The sequence below is a fragment of the Blennius ocellaris genome (genome assembly GCF_963422515.1).
Source record: "Blennius ocellaris genome assembly, chromosome: 7".
Lineage (NCBI taxonomy): Eukaryota > Metazoa > Chordata > Actinopteri > Blenniiformes > Blenniidae > Blennius > Blennius ocellaris.
The window spans coordinates 25,325,665-25,332,300 of record NC_137656.1 but is presented as its reverse complement, the minus strand read 5'-3'; positions in this window follow the sequence as shown (position 1 = coordinate 25,332,300).

The window sequence follows — 6,636 nt, the reverse complement described above, 5'->3', positions numbered from 1 at the left end:
GTTTAAACTCACCACTTTTGAACAATAAGGAGCTCAGAAGGACGAGATGAAAATACAATTTTGTTGTTTTTTTGTTTCTGTTACTGCAGTTGTAGAGGCTTTATGTATATTATGTAAATAACTTTAACTTCAGCCTAAACCCTTTGGTTACACATTCCGAGGAAGAATGTTGTCTTATTGACAAAGTAAGACAGAAGTTGTATAGTTTTCTGTTTTTTTGTTGTTGTTGTTTTATTGTGTATTTGGCTGACCGAATAAACTAGTAGTATTACTTCATTAACATTTCTCGATTGTTTCAGCCTTTTTAAACCTTCAGAATAACGTATGAGCCCGGCTCTGACAGTGAAAGAATGTTGAGGACGCATATTAGAAGACGGTACGTCAAACTCTTAATTTCTACTGTAGGTCTTCATAAATCACTCTCTACGTTACACACAGTCCTCAAATGATCCGTGATTTATTTCCGCCGGGCTGTGAGGTCGGAGTTCAGCGCAGAACAAGCAGTGGAGGAGTGTGTGCGTTTACTGAGCGTTTACAGTCACTCAGTGTCGGAGCTGAACTGAATCAAACTCCCAGCAGGTGAACGGCTGGACTTCTGAAGCCCAATCCTCAAACGCTGAACCGCTGCACTGCCAATCAACGCTCTCAGCGGGCGCCAAAGAAGCGAGGGCGCGGCATCGATACGAAACCAGACAAATACGCTCTGCAGAAGGACGAGGAGCTTTTGAAACGCTGAAGGTTGTTTCACGTGCGGTTCAGCAGGGAGTGTTGCAGGTCAAGCAGAGAAATTCTTCCCTCCCTGTTGAATTCAGACTGAACCGGCAGACATGCTGTGTTTGTTAATCTGGTTCTGGTCTGTTTATTATTGTTTTTATAGCATTGTCATGCTTGTGACGATGATGCACGTTCCTATGATCACACACCTGCTCGTCTTTCATCGAGTGGGATAATAGATTATATATACGGTACATATATAGTCGTTTTCAATGCTTTTAAAATGTTCCTAATTAAGAATAAGCTGCAACTCTGACGTGCTCCACTGTTACTTCACTGCTTAATATTTAGATCAAGTGAGATATATAAAGCAGGAAAACTGTGCTGTCTGTTTGTCTTGAATAAAATCCTGCAGGATAGTAATTATTTTTACATTTGCGCGACTCATTATTGGCGTTGAGGCATCAGATGGAAGAAGAGCTGGAGCTGCTTTGTTTTTGCTTCTTCTGGGACATTAATAAAGTGGAATGTCAGAAACGTTAGCGAGTACATTTCTATGCTTTATAACTGGTCTATTGAAAGGTTGCAGATGTAAAAATGTTTGCATATATTGTTGCTGAGATCTAATGGACATACAAACTAATGTCTTCATTGCTCTGGAGTAGCCTGCATCTTTTCACGATTGTGCGAAAATCAGGGTGGAGTTTATGCTCATGAATGCACAATGTGATTTATTACAATCTTTATGAACTCTATTATTTTTTCAGCATTTGAAAAGGCTGGGCCCTGAGCAGAGATGCTGCTCTTGTTGTGAACAACTGGATTGCCACAACTTAATGAGATGTTTTCTGTGTTGTCAGATCGTCTCTTTATTACATTTTTCTTTCTTTTTATGGAACTTGAAATATATCTGCTGTAAATGCTCACGATAACTTCCTCCAACAACACATGTGACTCCACACGTTAATGCTGAGGGGACCGGCTCCAGCTGATCACTCCATCACATTTTCCAGCAGATGTTGTAAATTTTGCCTAAAGCATTACAACCGTCATTTAACTGCTCCAGTTGCAGTGTGATACTACACACTGTATTATTAGTAAATCAGGCCCTAAGTAACAAAATCGACAATAAAACACTGTTGGTGACATTCACTGTTTAGCTTTTTATAAAAAAAAAAATGTTTTGGGCATTTTAGAGCAGAAAAGGGTTTCAGACTGATACAGTTATTTTCTTCAGTATCAGTGGTTAGAACTCTCCTAGTGAGAACTGGAAGTGACATTTTTTGTGAAGCTCGCAGACTCTGTGTGTGTGTGTGTGTGTGTGTGTGTGTGTGTGTGTGTGTGTGTGTGTGTGTGTGTGTGTGTGTGTGTGTGTGTGTGTGTGTGTGTGTGTGTGTGTGTGTGTGTGCGCGCGTGCATGTGTGTGTTAAATAATTGGGAGAGGTAGAAATACAAAATATTAATAATAAATAATAATTAAAAGGTGGAGGTGTGTGTGTGTGTGTGTGTGTGTGTGTGTGTGTGTGTGTGTGTGTGTGTGTGTGTGTGTGGGGGTCTGAGGGGAGTTTGCCCTGCCCCCCGCTCATCCGCCCTTTCGTCCTCCTCTGCCTGCCCGGTTGGGCCCCTCCTCTTTCTCTCTGGACGCCACACCTATATATGTTATTTGATCTATTATTATTATCTAATTTCATTACATTTGTGTGTAGACTTTTCATGGTTAATCTACTTATCTTTATCTGTTTTGGTTTGTTTTTCGGACATATCCTGGTGAATTAAATGTCTGTCGTCACAGAATAAAAAACTAACAAGTGTCTGCCTTTGCTGACACAATGTAGCGCAATTTTCGAGATTTCACTGATTTTTCTCTCACTGACACTTTGTTGACAGTTCATCTCCACAGAAGTCTCTCTAACTGCCTCATGTTTCTCGACAGGTCGCTTCTAAAGCTAAAACAAACTTACCAGTGCATAAAATTAAAGCCCTCGCCGTGGGTCATTCCGGTATTTTCTCCAATTTCAGAATCTTAAGGTTTAGCATGTGCATGGAAGACAGATGAACAGTTAGTCCAGCTATTATATCATATCTCCCCGTGAGACACGTGTTTAAAGGACAGCAGATCCAGCTCTAATGAAGTCATCGTCAAGAGAAACGCTGGGATAGGCCCGTGGCGAGCCGGCGCGTCCGATGCCAAGTGCCTGCAAGTGATGAACGACCGCAGTTGAATTTCGCTAATGATCATTTTGGAAAAGCAAATAGATGTATCCAGCATCAATAATTCTTAATTACCATCGTTTCCTGTGGAATTCTCTGTTGACGAAAACAGAGCGAAACAATCAATCAGCCGGCGGAGAGAAAGAGAAACTCTGGGAAGCAGGAAAGCAAAACCTCAAAGGATGAATTTCATCATTCGCAGTGGATTTTCACCTTTTTCAGAGTGTCAGCGTGTGTGAGTGTGTGCGCATGCTGGAGAACAGTGAGAGGAGTGACACACACTTTAAATAGGGGGGAAACCAAAACGGAGTGACTTTCTCTTGCTCTAGAAATCCCCTGTAGACGGCATGCTGGTGCTTTAATGACCTGTCAGCTGTGCCAGCAGGAGGTGAAACACACACACATATACATACACACACACACACAGACGCAGTGAATCAGGAACTGACACATAACTCCTGTGCACAAGAGACTGCTTGAGGATTCGGGATGGTAGCGTGTGTGTTTGTGAGAGGTCTGTGTGAAACTGAAAGCAATGGCAGCTCTGGAGACGAGAGAAGAGAGTTGTCAGATTTCTTCTCCGTCTCAGTAAGATTTCCATTATCACAACCAGAAAGGCTGTGATACAGCCGTGACAGAAAATCTGCTCACAAGCAGAGAATAAGAAAGTTTGCAACACGCTTATCACAAAAAAAAAGGAGAAAGGAAACCATCAGAAATCCCAAAAAGGAAAATACTGACTTTGTGAGCAGCTGAAAATAAAAAAAACTAAACCAGAATGACAGGAAATAGACTTCAGTATTTATTATGTTAACGTTTTTATGACTTCAGCACTCAAGAAGTTGTTCTCATGTGCTACAAACCTGCATAATATTCAGATTAAAATAATAGGCTATAACTCTAATCCACAACTTTTTACAGTCAACAAGTGCAGGAAAAAAATGTAGACAGGAGAATGACTTCCTGAAGTCAACCAGCAATCAAACTTTCCACAGAGGACACAGAATATTTCACCTCCAGCAGGTGGTCAAAGATGCCTTTTGAAAATGAAACACATTCTTATAAAAAATGTGCTTTTAACACATTTGGTAAATTCACTGTATACAGCAATAACATGTCGCTATGCAGCTGCTTAATGACATGTTGGCTTTTGTGTTTTTGGGGGGTGATCATTTCAAATTATTGTTAAAATGGACTACAACAGTTCAGATGAGACTTTTTGCCTGCCACTGCTAACTAAGTTTCAATAGCAGCGGGGGGGGGGGGGGGGGGGGGGTGTGGTAGTGTGTGTGATAGTAGTAATTGTTAAAAAGTATATATGTGCATATGCAAAAAGCACATATATGTATGCATGTGGAAATATATTTAGATATTAATATAAATGTTCCTGCATGTATGATGTAGTTGTATATATTATGTATGATTGCACACACACACACACACACTTGCACGCACGCACACACACGTTTTGATATTACATAATTTGAGACTGATCTGGTCTGAGAGAAAGTTTATAAACCCCCCAGGGTTTCTCTGGCTTCCAGGTCCTGAGGCTTCTATTGAAATATCAAACTGTGAACTATTCTGCTTGTACATGATAATTAAAACAAACAAATAAAAAACGCTCACGGCTGTCCCTGTGGTGTGTTCCCATGCACAATAACTTCCCCCGATGATGAAACAAACAGAGCCATGATGGTGACGCTTCTTCAGAATACTTTGATATGTGACCTTGTCTGTCCTCATCGTCATCACTTACCCACCCACCACGCTCTCTGTTAACACCACTCTCCAGTGTGAAAGACCGGGATTAACCTTGGATTTGAAATAGGCCTCAAGCCCATACACTCACCCATCCCTCTGTCGGTCCCGCCCTCATGAGCTCATCTCTGCCTAATGAATAGCCCCTGTCACAGGTGAACACACACACACACACACACACACACACACACACACAGCGTCAGCATATTGGCGCTCCTTCCGTTTCTTCAGACAGATTTGCTGTTATTGTTTCTCTGTCAAAGGCAGCAGTCTCAGACCAAAAGCAGCGCTGACAGGGAACATGTCTTAACTCACACACACACACACACCGACACACACCGAGCTGAACATTGTTAGCTGCAGCCTCTTGTTCGGGGCTGTTCCTCCGAGACTCAAAGTGGAGAAGCAGCATCTGTCTAAAGGCCTTCTGGGAGCAGAAACCTCAACAAGTTGCTGATGAAAACTGTGTCAAGCTACTTTTTACACCGACGTCAAATTCTATGTGTTCTCTTGAAACTCTCACAGTCATATCCATACTAAGATTTGTATGTTATGTCATCTATTAATGGATCTCCAGTTTAAGTGGTAGAAAGGAAAGAAAAATAAAAAATAAAAAACTCTACTATAAAGCGTCTCATATCGTGAAAGAGAGCATCCAACACAGATCTGAGCACATTCCTGAAAGACTGAAGGATACTGTTCACAATTCTCAGAGAGTTTTTCTGCTGCTTCCATCTGGGATTGTCAAAGTGTGATTCACATCTCTGTTTAAATGCAAGTTTCCCATCAGACGCTGCTTCCTGACACAACATGAATAGTTAAGGCTTCTACTGAGGAAGCCACAGCGAGAAAAACACAGGCAGCGGAATTTACCAGCAAACGTCTCGTTGGAAATTTCAGATTTACAGTTTATGATTTGTGAGAAAATGCCTCAACCTCACAAAAGCTACAAGACCTTTATGTCTCATTGGGGGTTCCATTACCATCTATAGCGTAAAAGGTTGAGTGTTGTGTGTCGTGTTATAGAAGTGAATTAAGATTCAGGCTTCATTCCAGAGTTTTTCATTCATTTTGCTAGCCTTTATTAAGTCAGGAGAAACACACTGGGATGAACAATCTCTTTCACAAGTGTGTTCTGTCAGCAGTACATAAAATAAATGTACAGCATCAACAATACTAAAATGCTCTTAAAACAAATACATAGCAAAGAGTACATGAAAAAGATTTAAAAAGTACAGACACAGAGAGAATATGAAAGATGAAACTTTAAAAGCCATCAAATAGTCAAAAGTAAGTTAAAACAAGAGCAAGACGATTTTAAAAAGGCTCTAAACTCTCCCAGTGAGAGCAGCTCTCTGAGTTTCAAGTCACTCAGCAGAACACATGGAAGGCTTTTTTGCTCAGTTCTGTACGGCACGTCGGAACGGTCAGTAAAAACAAGTCTCTGGACTGCAGACTGTAGTTATTTGTGGGATTCTGGGTCACAGAACTGTAAAGGCAGGGAGGCAGCTGAGGAGAAGGCCCGGTCACTCGTCTTTTGAGGTGAGAACACGAACCACGAGATCAAATCTGAAGCTAATCAATAGCCTGACAACCCAATTGAGACACAAATGTAATTTTCACAATTACATTTGAGAAAAAAATACAAAAAAACATTGTAACCTGATTTGATTGTTGATCTACAGACATCTCACTTCCTAACTGAACGAAACAATATACACACTGCTGCTTGATGGGTTCAAGTTTTGATTTCTCTATTATTCAGACAATAAAACTATTTCCTGTCACATCCTCTCAATTTTTAGCTTGATCACCTTCATCCACAGTGTAAATCCAGTCATTTTTACTTTCACATGAAGTGAGTCTCACCTGACAATGGGGGTTGAAAACCCGCTTGTAGTAGAAATGGCATCTGGTGGAGAGAAAGAAAAAAAAAGAGAGAGCAGACAA